General features: G+C 39.2%; 1 long non-coding RNA gene across 2 annotated transcripts in view; it reads left to right on the top strand.

Moving 5' to 3' along the window:
* The window catches only part of LOC105488619 (uncharacterized), a 57,029-nt gene extending 55,643 nt beyond the window's left edge, over positions 1 to 1,386 (top strand). For both annotated transcript variants that reach the window (XR_011620502.1, XR_011620501.1), the window contains exon 5: positions 194 to 1,386. This is a non-coding gene — a long non-coding RNA (uncharacterized lncRNA). The remainder of the gene's footprint in view (positions 1 to 193) is intronic.
* The last annotated feature ends 13,812 nt before the right edge of the window (positions 1,387 to 15,198 follow it).

Consider the following 15,198-nt stretch of genomic DNA (forward strand, 5'->3'; position numbering starts at 1 on the left):
TTCATGTTCATTGATTCATTTATTTTTTGGTTAAATATACTTCTGTTTATTTAAGTCACTTGTTTTAAGTTTTTATTAAGATGACAACACATTTCAAACTGAGAGCATTTTAAATAAATATTCATCATTGCCAATATAGTTTTTTAAGAGTCTGCAAATAGAAAGCAAGGTAATTTTTTTCTGTGTTTTCCAGACTTGTGACAAAGAGCTAGGTGAAAAGCGGGGAAAAAGGAAGAAAATAGGGAAGCACCAGACTAAACCGGAAGAAAGAGGACATTTAAAACTTCTTCTTTTTGTGTTCAGAGCTCACAATATAAAAAAAGATACGGTTAAAAAAAGTTGTGATGCTCATAAAAAGCAACATTTTATTTTCAAATCAATTACATTAATCATACAATTACCCCGTAGCCAGTAAGAATCACATATACATGAAAGCAAAATGCTGTTTAATTGAATAAAACAATGTCACACATATGCCCAAAAACAATAGAGTAAATAAGAGTTTCCCCAACAATGGCAGAGAGAATAATTTTCTTGTTGAGCTTTATTGCTCTCTGGAACAGTAGCTCCCCCGAGCAGAGAACCATAACAGAATTAAGGAAAGATATTTCCATTCCAGAGACCAGACATTTGGAGGACAGTGAGTATAAATCATGAACCTGGCCAAGTATTTTATTTCTTATTGGATTCTTGACTGTTTCTTACTTTCATCATTTTGTGAGTCATGACTAACGGTGCTTGTGCTCATCTACAGTAATTGATTCTGAGAGAAATTTCTCCAAGGATTCCTGCAGCTCTCCTTTGAACATACGAAGAGGGAACATTCTTTCAGTCCCACAAACTAGTGAGGTAGAGACAGAGAACCCCAGACTGGAGGGCTTTGATTTCACCCTGCACATCTAAGGGCACAAATTGGTTCCAGGTCAGGATCATATGAACATAATCTGACTTGAGTGTCTCTGATCATTCCAGAATTGCATTGGAATGCAGACTTATATTCCTGAGAAACAGGAATGAGAAGCACAGTGGAATTTTGCAAAGGAAAGAAACAGAACTTGAACTCAGTAGTCATAGGTCCCAGTCCTTGCCTAGCTGTAATATTGGGCAAGTCATGTAAATTCTCAAGGCAGAGTTTTCCTTTTGGCAAACAACAGATAGAATATAAATATGTGTTGCCAGGTCAGTGGACATTTCAAGGACAGTTTCATTTTTATGCAAAGTCATCTAATTTTAAATGCTCTATTATTTTTTTTTTAATTGTATAAGCTTAAGAAAAGGTATTGGACAAGACTTATTTAGGACAGACAAAGCACTATTTCATTTTTTTTTTCCCTCTGGCCTTCCCAGCTCCGATTCTCAAAAAATAAAAAAATAAAAAAAAGTCAGCTTTCAATCCCTATTTTTCTCTATTTTTTAATTATCACACCATACACTTCAATCGGTCTTCTGCTCCATCACCTCATGAAAAGGATCTCTATTAAAAACTCTCAAGACTTCACGTCACTAATGAAAATGGACATTGTTTTTTTCTGTATTTTACCTGACCTGTAAGTAGCATTTGAACATCTCAAGGAACCTTTCCTTCTTGAAATCATCATTTTATTCGGCTTCATTGACACATAATCTGCTTTCCTCTGATCTCTCTGGATGCTCCTTCTCAGTAGCCTTTTGAAAATGTTTCTTCCTCCTCCCTCTGTCCTTTAAATATTGTATTTTTAAAACTTTCTCTAGCCATTTTCTTTTTTCAATCCATATTATCCATGCTAATGTCTTCAAGTACTCTTTGTACAACAAATGAATCCCAAATGTGTACCTCTATGAACTATTAGAATCAACTGCTTTCAAAACATCTTGTTTTTAGGCCATTCAAACTCAACATGCTCAAAACTCAACTAGTGATCTTTTCCTTAAAACTTGGTCCTCTTTCAGGATTTTATATCTCCACACCTGTTATTCATATTATCAGTTGGTCAAGTTAGAACCCTAGGACTTAATTGCCGTTGTGATTGCTTTTGTACCTAGAATTTCTAATCTATTTGCTTCTATATTTCTTACACATTCTGCTTTTCTCCATCTGCACTGCTGTCGCCTTGGTCCAAGCAACAATCTTTGCTCTTGAAATCACCCCCACTCTTTCCTTTTTTTTTTTTGAGACAGAGTCTTGCTCTGTCTCCAGGCTGGAGTATAGTGTTGCAATCTCAGCTCACTGCAACCTCTGCCTCCCAGGTTCAAGCGATTCTCCTGACTCAGCCTCCCGAGTAGCTGGGACTACAGGCATGTGCCACCATGCCCAACTAATTTTTGTATTTTTAGTAGAGACCATGTTGGTCACGATGGTCTCGATCTGTTGACCTCGTGATCCACCTGCCTTGGCCTCCCAAAGTGTTGGGATTACAGATGTGAGTCACCACGCCAGGCCCACTCTTTCCTTTTTAACGTATTCAATAGAAATAGTGATTTGTTAAACAAAAAACTGATTATGTCTCTTTCCCATTCAAAATCATTTATGGTTTGCTAGCTTTTTTGGAGCAAAATATTTTTTCAATTTAATGGTTATAGAACCTGTCTGATGTGACCTCCCTTTCTCTCACTAGCTTTGCCTTGAATTGTTTTTCACCTTGCATACTGCCCTGTGGCTTTTCTATCAGCTCCTAGATTTACTAGGGTTCTTTCTGCCTCAGGTCTTTGACTTGGACTACACGTTCTTTTCTTGACACCCTTCCACATTTTCACTCACTTGTACTCATCATTACCTCAACTGCAAAGACTTTATTGACCCTCCAGACATGGTCAAGTCTCCTTTGTTTGCACTCTTGTAGCCTTGTATATCTCTCCTCTTGGCACTTAACCACAGCATATAATCATACCTGTGTCCTAGTTTGGTTACTGTGGGTTCCCAACTGGTCTGTAAGCTCCATAAGAAATGGTACTACAATTTTTGTTTATCATTATATTCCAAATGTCTAGCATAGTTCCCGGTATTTAGAAAAGGTTCAGTCAATACTAATTGAACGAATGAATGATTTTGAATAGGTTTTTCTTTCAGATTTTAATATTTTTACATAATTAGAAATTGCAAAAGTATGTTTTGTGATTCATAGAACAGCAACCTGTTCTTTCTCCCATCCAGGTCTTGGAATGTGGCATCATGAATTCTATTCTGCTGTCTATAGGAGACATATGTCTGGATAGATGTTTATTTTAATACCACTTTTAAGGAAGTTAGAGAAACATTTATTTCTTTTTCCTTGAGGCACTGACTTTGGAACAAGTGTTTAAATCTGTAATTTTAGTGCCTGGTATCTTGCCCCTGTTTAAGGCAATGATCAGGAATGGGGTTGGGGAGGCTACATACTTCCATCATCTCTTTATCTAATAAGCTACTTTTATTCCAATTTCAATGGTAATCTGAACTACCTTTCTTCCCTCTTTTCAATTCCCCCATTGTTACCTGTCCTCCAAATGCTTTTCACTCAATCCTCTTCAACTGCTCTATTGATGAAGAACTTTCACTTACACACACAAAATTTTGTATAGAAACTTCTGGGCTCTTGAAAACCCCTTGTGATGCAGCAACCATCTCAGATCACTTTCTTATAAACCCAGAATAGATTATTGGTTCATTACTTAGAAGACCCTGTGACCACCACTTCCAAGTTCTTTGCTTCCTTATCTTTATGCCATTTCCTCAGTGTAGTCCCATGTCTTTTTTCCTATCATTACCTTGGAGTATATAGCAAGACACCTGAAAGCATTCAGACTCACAGACATGAGCCTTAGCTGGGATTTTAGTTGGGCTAGAAACTGTGAGAGCATAGCTCTGGTTAGTGTCCTTCTGATTGCTCCCTGGAGTATCTTTGTAAAACTTCCTGTCACTCCTTGGAGACTTTTACTCACTCCACTGCTGTCACTTTGTCCTCTTTTTCACAAGGAAACTGACATATAAACTTGGTTAAGTTTCTTCCATTTGAAAAACAATTAGGCAATGCTTCCTGGAGTCTCTGTCCATCTCGAAACATTGTTCTTTATAATTGCTTTACCCCTTGGTAGGGAAGTGTGAAATTATTTGACTAGACTTATTCATTTCACATTCTTTTCCCAACCAACTGAATCTGGCTGTCCTTATGACTTCAATTTATGGTGGAGGTTGTCTATATTCCCTTAACTGCTGACTCCTAAAGATGGTTGGAGATACGTAGATATTCTTTTCTCCTTTGACTTCTGAACTACTGTTAATGTCCCTTGCAAATTTCTTTTTGAATTTCTTCCTTCACTTCAGATCTTTGACCCTCATTCTTTCCCAGCTACTTTTTCTATGTTCTTCCCCATCTTAGTCTGCTTTAATAGTGTCTCTTCTCCCACATTTTAAAATATGAGATTGCTAATGACTCATTGTCAGTTGTTTTGTTTTAAACAGCATCCTAGCAATTTTATCTGCATTCCTGTGTTTGATTACTGTCTACACACTTCGGCTGTCTCCTGTGCTGGTGAATAGCTTGCGCTCAGGGAGCAAATAACTTAATTGGAATTGTGATGTTGCTACTTCTTGCCTGAATGTGCATGAACAAGTCACTTCACATCTTGTAACTTGGTTATATTATTTGCTCTTCCCCAATACTATTGAACAGCTTGAATTTGTTCCACAGAATAAAAACCAGAAAACAACTTTTCTATTATTCTTTGTTATAACTGGGACTGTAAGATACACCCAAGACTCTGTCAATCTGACTACTTGTGCAAGCTCGGGATTTTGGAACTAGTGACACAGAAAAGCAGGAGCATCTGGTATGAGTGGGGTTAGGGACATCCAGTTTCAGATGCTTTAGGGGCAGAAGTTCTAGTAGTAGAATCTGTGGTCTGGCTTTGGGGAGGAGATTTTGGGTGCTTGGACATCAGTGTGCAATGGTGGTAACAGGGCCATCTCAAGGGGAGCAGTGTCTCCAGTGAATTTGCAGCCTTTGTACCTTGTGGTTTGCTGTGTAGATTCTAAGACCTCCTGTGACAGCAAGAAGCTGACTAACTACCCTTAATAGATTTATTTTCTGCTAAAATAACTAACATGGCTTTTCCACAACAAGATGCCATTTCTTCCGTCTAATGAGACTGTTTTTGCCTTGTTTGACGAACCTAGAATGGCTTTGCCAGGTGCAAATACCTTGTAAGGGTAAAGAGGATTCTCCTGATGACATCACATCATGGCATCTCATAACCGTTAATCAGTAATGGCTAGATCTTGTTAGTGACCTGTTTTTTTGTTGTTGTTGTTCTGTTTTGTTTTGTTATGGTTCATGAGCTGAGGTTCGCTTTTATGTTTCTAAATTATATCAATTTAAATGGTTTTTATAAGTGCCCACATTATATCTTAGATTTCATCTCAGCTTAAAATATTGACTGTTTTGCTCTTTAAGAAAAAGTTCGCTGGTCCTTGATCCAGTTTCTGAGGAAAGAAGTTCTAAATTTCTGGAGGTAGAAATGATGGATTGGCTTTGTTCTTTACTACCTAATTACTTTCGGCTAAACTTGTCCCGCAAAAGGGACTTCTTTCATGCATTATTAATGTAGCTGTTATCCTAAAGGCAGGGAGAGGGTAGTATGTTTGGAACACAGGCACCCCATGAGACTGTCATGTTCAATGATAAAAATTTGTGGAAGATTGTAAGCCAGTCATTACAGGGGTGTGCAAACATGTTAAAAAAAATTGTCGCCTAAAAAGTAGACCCTCTGGCCTCAGACCTCTGAGGAATACGTTTGGGTTACGTCAACTGATAAAGAACCCTAACCAAATGAGCAGTTGGCTGAGGGTAAAACAAACAAACAAAACAAAAACATGGTTTACATGAAGGAGGAGAAATGTTATAAATTCTAAATGCACCCTTGTGACTACTTATAGTATTTACATGTTTTTTTTTTTTTCTTTCATCTGTTATGTATGCATTTGACGATTCTAGTATATCTCCCCCTTTTGCTTTTTCTCTTTTATATAGGATATCTTCAGGTGGGAAACTTGATCTCTTAACTCATAGTTTACAGAATATCCAGCAACTAGACACGTATTGATAGGTGACAAAGTGCTAGCAGCCCTCACTCTCAGCGCCTTCTCGGCCTCAGTGTCCAGTCTGGCGGCGCTTGAGGGGCACTTCAGCCTGCCGCGGCACCATGGGAGCCCCTCTGTGGGCCGGAGCCCCCTCCCTCTGCTTGCCGGGAGGTGTGGAGGTAGAGGCGCCGGCGGGAAACGGGGGTTGCGCGCTGTGCTCGCGGGCCAGTGTGAGTTCCGGCGAGCACGGGCTTGGGCTCTGCGGGCCCAGCACACGGAGCGGCCGGCCCCGCCTGCCCAGGGCGGTGAGGGGCTTAGCACCCGGGCCACCAGCTGAGGCGGTTGTGCTAGGGCCCCCAGCAGTGCCGGCCTGCTGGAGCTGCACTCAAATTCTCGCCAGGTTTGGCTGCCTCCTGGCCGGGCAGGGCGCGGGACCTGCAGCCCGCCCTGTCTGAGCTCCTCCCCTTGTGGTGGGCTCCCGCGCGGCCTGAGCCTCCCCGAGGGGCGCCGTCCCCTGCTCCTGCTCTGTGGCGCCTGGTCCCATCGACAGCCCAAGGGCTGAAGAGTGCAGGAGTGACTCGGGACTGGCGGGCAGCTCCGCCTGCAACCCTGTTGCAGGATCCACTGGGTGAAACCCTTTGGGCTTTTTTTTTGAACTTTTATATCTGTATGTGCACCAATCAGCACTCTGTGTCTAGCTCAGGGTTTGTAAATACACCAGTCAGCACTCTGTGTCTAACTCAGCCTTTGTGAATACACCAACTGGTACTCTGTATCTAGCTAACCTAGTGGAGACTTGGAGGACTAGCACTCTGTGACTCTCTCTAGCTCAAGGATTGTAAATGCACCAATCAGTACTCTGTGTCTAGCTCAAGGTTTGTAAATACACCAATCAGCCCTCTGTGTCTGCACCAATTGGTACTCTGTATCTAGCTAACTCTGTATCTAGCTAACTAGCACTCTGTGACTCTGTATCTAGCTCCAGGATTGTAAACGTACCAATCAGCACTCTGTCAAATCAGACCAATCAGCTCTCTGTAAAGTGGACCAATCAACGCTCTGTAAAATGGACCAATGAGCAGGATGTGGGTGGGGCCAGAAAAGGGAATAAAAGCAGGCTGCTGGAGTCAGCAGTGGCAATCCTCTCTGGTCACCTTCCACGCTGTGCAGAGTTTGTTCTTTGGCTCTTTGCAATAAATCTTGTCGCTGCTAGTTCTTTGGGTCCACGGTGCCATTATGAGCTGTAACACTCACTGCGAAGGTCTGCAGCTTCACTCCTAAAGACAGCCAGACCGTGAACCCACCAGAAGGAAAAAGCTCCAGACACATATGAACTTCTGAAGGAGCAAGCTCCCGACACACCATCTTTTAGAACTGTAACACTCACCGCGAGGGTCCGGGGCTTCATTCTTGAAGTCAGTGAGGCCAAGAACCCACCAATTCCGGACACAGTATGACAAAACTAGATTAGTAATGATCTTGGATGGAATGATCTTGGGGTAATGATTATTCACAAGTCCTGCATTTGGCTTTTTGATGGAAGACTGTAATGCCTCCCTCTGAGGACAGCATAAAGAAATTTTTATTAGGGGAGTGATAATTGAATCATATTTGGAAGAATATATTCTTGCCATTTGCACATTTAAATAATAAAGCAGGGTGTAAATATAAATAAGTACACTTTAATGGACATTTACAAATTATCGATTGCTACCTGCTACCTATAAACACTGTTTGTATTCCTAGAGTATTTTTCTTTCTTTATAAGCTCATTATTTCGTAGAATTAAAGTCACAAATCCACTCCCTCAATACCTTGCTTCATTACTGGAGGGTAATCATGCCAACCTGCCAGGGACTTTAATTTGAAAGCCAGTCATGCAAATAAGGAGGTGGCATATGGGATCTATCTTGAGGGGGACAGCAGTTACACTGTGTCTCTAGAAGTTGGAGGGGTTCTACGAAGAGAATCCAGCGTTCAGTGACCGAAGTGAGAGAGGCAATTTTGTGTGGCTGGACCCTGTGGAGGAGTCAGTGGTGTAGCCAGGAAAAGATTTCTGCTAGTCATTTGGACTTTGTTTCCGGCTGCATGCACTCCACATCTAATCATCTGGCCCTCTTGAGGGTCTACAAACTGTCTAATATTTTATTTAATAGGATCATTTATTATTAAATTAGCTAAAGTCACTTACATATGTATTTTCATTCAAGAACCCTGATTAATACACTGTTCTGTAGCATCACAACCATGTTAGCTTTTGCATTGTAACCATCCAAATCCAAGACTTACTGTCTTCAGAAAATAATAACTTCTTAGCTAATTATTCAGTGAATCATATTTTTTGTTGTTGTTGTTGCTACTGCTAGTTTTACTTAGGCTCATTGGTGTGGGAGCAGTCACCTGGCTGATCTACTGGGAAATGGGTGGTCTCTGCTGGCCTCACTCCCATGAGTAGAGGTTGGTGTTGGCTATCAGCAAATGTGAAGGTGGTGGGTTAAGCATATGCTCCCCGCAGGCTTTCCTAAGCTTATTATTGTGTGAAAAGTGCAAACACTTTTGAAACTTCTGCTTGTACCACATTTGATAATGCTTGTGCCTCATTGAACAAAACAAATCACACAGCCACACCCAGATTTAATAAGTGAAGAAATAGAATCTATCCTTTACGAAGTTACATTACAAACAGTTGTGCAAATATGTGGCCTGTTTTGCAGTCTCTTTACCAAAATATATTTTGTATGTTTGTTTCATTTGATTCTTGGATTCTTTAATGTACTGTCTTTGAAGCTTCTACACCTTTGAATATGCTATTCTCTCTTCTAGGTTACTACAGGTTGAGCATCCCTAATCTGAAAATCTAAAATCCAAAATGCCCTCAAAACTAAAAATTTTTGAGCACAGACATGATGCCATAAGCAGAAAATTCCGCACCTGATCTTGTTACTGGCTACAGTCAAATGCATTCAAAACTTTGTTTAATTCACAAAATTATGAAAAATATTGTATAAAATTGCTTTCAGGCTATGTGTATAAGATACCTCATTATGCATATGCAAATATTCCAAAATCTGAAAAAAATTCGAAATCTGAAACATTTTTCTTCCCAAGCATTTCAGATGAGGAATAATCAACCTGCATTTACCCTTAGTCTTTCTGGGTAAATCACTGGGATTTACCCAAATCCATAGTTCAAGACTCTATTTCTTCCAGATATTGTGAATTGTGAATTCTTATCTGAATTCTGCAAAATGTGGATGTATCACTTATGGTACTTTTTACATTGCACTTCATCATTAAAAGTCCATTGAACAATTTCCCAGAGGGTGGGGATTTCTCTAGCACAATGTTCAGCAAATGGGAACTGCTGGATAAACTGCTACTAAATGAGGTTTACATTCACATTACTGTGTTGCTTTTTCTTCTGGGGCTCATTAGCAACGACTTGTGTCCTGGCAGTACCTTTCTGCAGCGCTGAGGGATTTCCAGTTTTCGAAGACGTCTTTATAAGAATAATCTACCATACCTATGTGAGGCCTAGACCGTTATTGTGTTGATCACAACGTTAATCCATGGGTGAGCTATAGCTGGACCCATGAGCTGGAGACTTTGACTCTAGAACATTTCTGTAGAATGTTCTGATGACCATAATCCCTGTGTCTCCTTTTAAATAACTATACAACAGACTATAAAATGCAATCTTGATAGCATAACTCTATTCTGGATTATTTGGATAGTCATGGCTTATGTTTAGTCTGTTTTTTGCCTCAATGGATTTCAATGATATGTGCTTTCCTTTTAGTTTCGGAAAAGTGGGAGATAGTCATCCATTTCACCCAGCTCACTTCTTCTAATAAGCAGAACAGCATGCTCATCAGCCATGTATTTACCCTTTACCCTTTCAGTGAACTTGGTGAAGTTGAGGAAATACAATTCTTTCCAAAGAATGAGACTAAAAATAAGATTGCATACATTCTGGCAGCTCTCTTAGCCCTAGACAAAGATGAGAAATCTTTTAGAACTCAGAGGACTATTCAGGGACTTTCCCATTATCCTAGACTGGCCAAAATATTTTGTTATTTTCCCTTTCCCCTTCCCCCAACTTTCCTCCAAATCTGAGCCAAATCAGATAGTCCTGGAGAGGGAGGATCTCCTTTCCTCACCCTCTTTGTGGTAGGATAATGGAAAATGCTCTGTTGGTCAGATCTGGGCTCCTGGCAGCTGCTGTGTTGGCAACAATTAGGGAAGATTTTGAACTAAATGTCTGGCTGCTGAAAGTTTTTGGATTTGGGGTTTGATGTTATCGAAAAAATTCATCTGGTCAGATGCAGAAACATATTGTTTAATCTAGCAGGAATGCAAGCAGGTTGTCCTTCACAGTGCATTTCAGAGCGCTCTGTCTTTTTTTGTGGTGAAGTCTACAGCAGTTGCTCTGTGTAATTCGAGACGGGTATGTCTGGGGATGGAGTACTCCACCACATTTCAGTTTAGTCTGTTTCAACCCTTAGGCATTCTGAAGAGATTTCTCAAATGAATGAAACAGTGGTTAAATTTCCTGGTCTGTATTGCAAAGTTTAAATTGTTATACTGATCTTAAGTTAATTCTCACTCCACGATAAGATTCCAGATATTTAGTGCAGGCATCATTTTTATACACACACACAAAATGACCTTAGTATGAGGATCTATTGCTATTACTCATTCAAAGTACTTTAATTGCATGACAAAATATCATTTCTAATAATAAGCTATTTTGGCCCAAATTGACCAATCTATTTATGTCTGTTTTGTTATGATTTTAATTGTTAAGAAATATATAAATATGGAAGTCATCAATTTAATGCACAGTCTTTACTTTTTAAAATATAAAGATTGTAGTGAATTGGACATATATCTCTTCTAAAACACAGAAACACAGCTTAATTTTAGAATCCTTGTTAAGGAGGGAAACATGGGTAACCTTGTCTACATGCTGTCTTAATCAGTTCAGGCTGCTATAAAAGAATATACAATTGCCTGGGTGGCTTAAACAATGAAAATTTATTTCTCACAGTTATGGAGGCTGGGAAGTTCAAGATCAAGGTGCTGGCAGATTTGGAGTCTGGCGAGGACCTGCCTCCTGCTTCACACATAGCAATCATACTGTGTCCTCACATGATGGAAAAAAGAGAGCTGTTTTGACGTCTTTTAAAATGGCACTAATCTTGCTCATGAAGACTCCACCCTCATGACCTGATCACCTCCCAAAGGCCCCACCTCCTAAGACAATCACATTGGGGGTTTGAATTTTCATTAATGAATTTCCAGCAGGCTCTGAAATTGAGGTAACAATTAATAGCCTACCAACCAAAAAAAGTCCAAGACCAGATGGATTCACAGCTGAATTCTACCAGAGGTACAAGGAGGAGCTGGTACCATTCCTTCTGAGACTATTCCAATCAATAGAAAAAGAGGGAATCATCCCTAACTCATTTTATGAGGCCAACATCATTCTGATACTAAAGCCTGGCAGAGACACAACAAAAAAGAGAATTTTAGACCAATATCCCTGATCAACATCGATGCAAAAATCCTCAATAAAATACTGGCAAATCGAATCCAGCAGCACATCAAAAAGCTTATACACCATGATCAAGTGGGCTTCATCCCTGGGATGCAGGGCTGGTTCAACATATGCAAATCAATAAACGTAATCCAGCATATAAACAGAATCAAAGACAAAAACCACATGATTATCTCAATAGATGCAGAAAAGATGCTTTGACAAAATTCAACAGCCCTTTATGTTAAAAACGCTCAATAAATTCGGTATTGATGGAACGTATTTCAAAATAATAAGAGCTATTTATGACAAACCCACAGCCAATATCATACTGAATGGGCAAAAACTGGAAGCATTCCCTTTGAAAACTGGCAGAAGACAGGGATGCCCTCTCTCACCACTCCTATTCAACATAGTGTTGGAAGTTCTGGCTAGGGCAATCAGGTAAAAGAAAGAAATAAAGGGTGTTCAGTTAGGAAAAGAAGAAGTCAAATTGTCCCTGTTTGCAGATGACGTGATTGTGTATTTAGAAAACCCCATCATCTCAGCCCAAAATCTCCTTAAGCTGATAAGCAGCTTCAGCAAAGTCTCAGGATACAAAATTAATGTGCAAAAATCACAAGCATTCTTATACACCAGTAACAGACAAACAGAGAGCCAAATCAGGAATGAACTTCCATTCACAATTGCTTCAAAGAGAATAAAATACCTAGGAATCCAACTGACAAGGGATGTAAGGAGAACTACAAACCACTGCTCAGTGAAATAGAAGAGAACAAAAACAAATGGAAGAACATACCATGTTCATGGATAGGAAGAATCAATATCGTGAAAATGGCCATACTGCCCAAGGTAATTTATAGATTCAATGCCATCCCCATCAAGCTACCAATGAGTTTCTTCACAGAATTGGAAAAAAACTGCTTTAAAGTTCATATGGAACCAAAAAAGACCCCGCATTGCCAAGACAATCCTAAGTCAAAAGAACAAAGCTGGAGGCATCACACTACCTGACTTCAAACTATACTACAAGGCTACAGTAACCAAAACAGCATGGTACTGGTACCAAAACAGAGATATAGACCAATGGAACAGAACAGAGTCCTCAGAAATAATACCACACATCTACAGCCATCTGATCTTTGACAAACCTGAGAAAAACAAGAAATGGGGAAAGGATTCCCTATTTAATAAATGGTGCTGGGAAAATTGGCTAGCCATAAGTAGAAAGCTGAAACTGGATCCTTTCCTTACTCCTTATACGAAAATTAATTCAAGATGGATTAAAGACTTAAATGTTAGACCTAAAACCATGAAAACCCTAGAAGAAAACCTAGGTAATACCATTCAGGACATAGGCATGGGCAAGGGCTTCCTGTCTAAAATACCAAAAGCAACGACAACAAAAGCCAAAATTGACAAATGGGATCTAATTAAACTAAAGAGCTTCTGCACAGCAAAAGCAACTACCATCAGAGTGAACAGGCAACCTACAGAATGGGAGAAAATTTTTACAATCTACTCATCTGACGGCTAATATCCAGAACCTACAAAGAACTCAAACAAATATGCAAGAAAAAAACAAACAACCCCATCAAAAAGTGGGCAAAGTATATGAACAGACATTTCTCAAAAGAAGACATGCATACAGCCTACAGACACATGAAAAAATGCTCGTCATCACTGGCCATCAGGGAAGTGCAAATCAAAACCACAATGAGATACCATCTCACACCAGTTAGAATGGCAATCATTAAAAAGTCAGGAAACAACAGGTGCTGGAGAGGATGTGGAGAAATAGGAACACTTTTACACTGTTGGTGGGATTATAAACTAGTCCAACCATTATGGAAAAACATTATGGCGATTCCTCAAGGATCTAGAACTAGAAGTACCATATGACCCAGCCATCTCATTACTGGGTATATACCCAAAGGATTATAAATCATGCTGCTATAAAGACACATGAGCACTTATGTTCACTGCGGCACTATTCACAATAGCAAAGACTTGGAATCAACCCAAATGTCCATCAGTGACAGATTGGATTAAGAAAATGTGGCACATATACACCATGGAATACTATGCAGCCATAAAAAAGGATGAGTTTGTGTCCTTTGTAGGGACATGGATGCAGCTGGAAACCATCATTCTCAGCAAACTATCACAATAACAGAAAACCAAACACCACACGTTCTCACTCATAGATGGGAACTGAACAATGAGATCACTTGGACTTAGGAAGGGGAACATCACACACCGGGGCCTATTATGGGGAGGGGGGAGGAGGGAGGGATTGCATTGGGAGTTATACCTGATGTAAATGACGAGTTGATGGGTGCTGACGAGTTGATGGGTGCAGCACAGCAACATGGCACAAGTATACATATATAACAAACCTGCACATTATGCACCTGTACCCTAGAACTTAAAGTATAATAATAATAATAATGAATTTCCATGAACACAGACATTCAGTCCATAAATGTCTGTGTACATGAGATGTGATTATAAGGCTACCAGAGAACTTATTATAATGTGAGAGAATGTCTATAGAAGACAAATATATTTATTTCTTAATTTTCGGAACATAGATGGTATATCTACTTTCTCTGTTACCTATGTTACTTTATTTACTATTAATGTCATAACATCACTGGAAAAACGGTTTTTTATAATTTCTATGAGCAAGTTATTTTGTTGGACAACATTAGCCTTCATGAGTTTGCATATGGTTTCTTTTAGAGGTTAGGACAAGACTAGATACATCCTAAAGCTTTTTGAGGCCATTTAATGATGGCTCAATAATTGGATTTGCCTAATTTAAAAAATTACTCATGAGAAATTTTTCCTACATATATTTAACTCTCTTATTTTCTCTAACTATTTTTATGATTATCTGGAATTTGGTAGTTTTATTTGGCTTGTTTCTTACACAACCTAAGTTAATCTACCCTTTCTATGACTGTGTTGGTTCATATTACTGAAACAGTAAGTTCACAACCAGTAATCTGACGACTTTTTTTCATATCAATAAGTAACTTTTATATGACCAAATATATTTTTAGATTTGTTATTGCTGGGTCTTCATACCAATAGCCAAATGGAGCATTGTGGAATGACTTGAGGATCAATTTCAGCTGCATGTAATGTATACATTATATTATTATAGTTATAGTTATAATAATATAATTTCTGGTTTCTGTATACTTTAGAGTTAAAGCATAGAAAAATTAGACCAATGCTATTCTTTGGTGTCTCTAGCAGTGCTGCTATAGTTTTATGCAACAAGCCTAAAAACATAAGTCAGTAGTTGTTCGCAATATTTAGAACTATCAAATGTTAGGAAGGGTTCCAGGAACTGAAAGTCTGAAATAGAAGGCTCTATGTGTCTTATATAGAACAATCTTAAAAAAGCAAGTTCGTGAGTGGAAAAGTGACTTCAGAAATGTTTGACTGAGATTCTGAATTGTAGCTCCACTATGCAGCCTAACATGCCCAAATTTCAACCTGTTTTAAAGAGAACTCCCATTTTAAGGTGAACTTTTCCTCTTAAATTCTTAACTACTCTCAGTGGACTACAAATTTCTGAAGCTTAAGACTTCAGCGCTGACTTTGATTTATT

Source organism: Macaca nemestrina, chromosome 3 (assembly GCF_043159975.1).
Source record: "Macaca nemestrina isolate mMacNem1 chromosome 3, mMacNem.hap1, whole genome shotgun sequence".
NCBI lineage: Eukaryota > Metazoa > Chordata > Mammalia > Primates > Cercopithecidae > Macaca > Macaca nemestrina.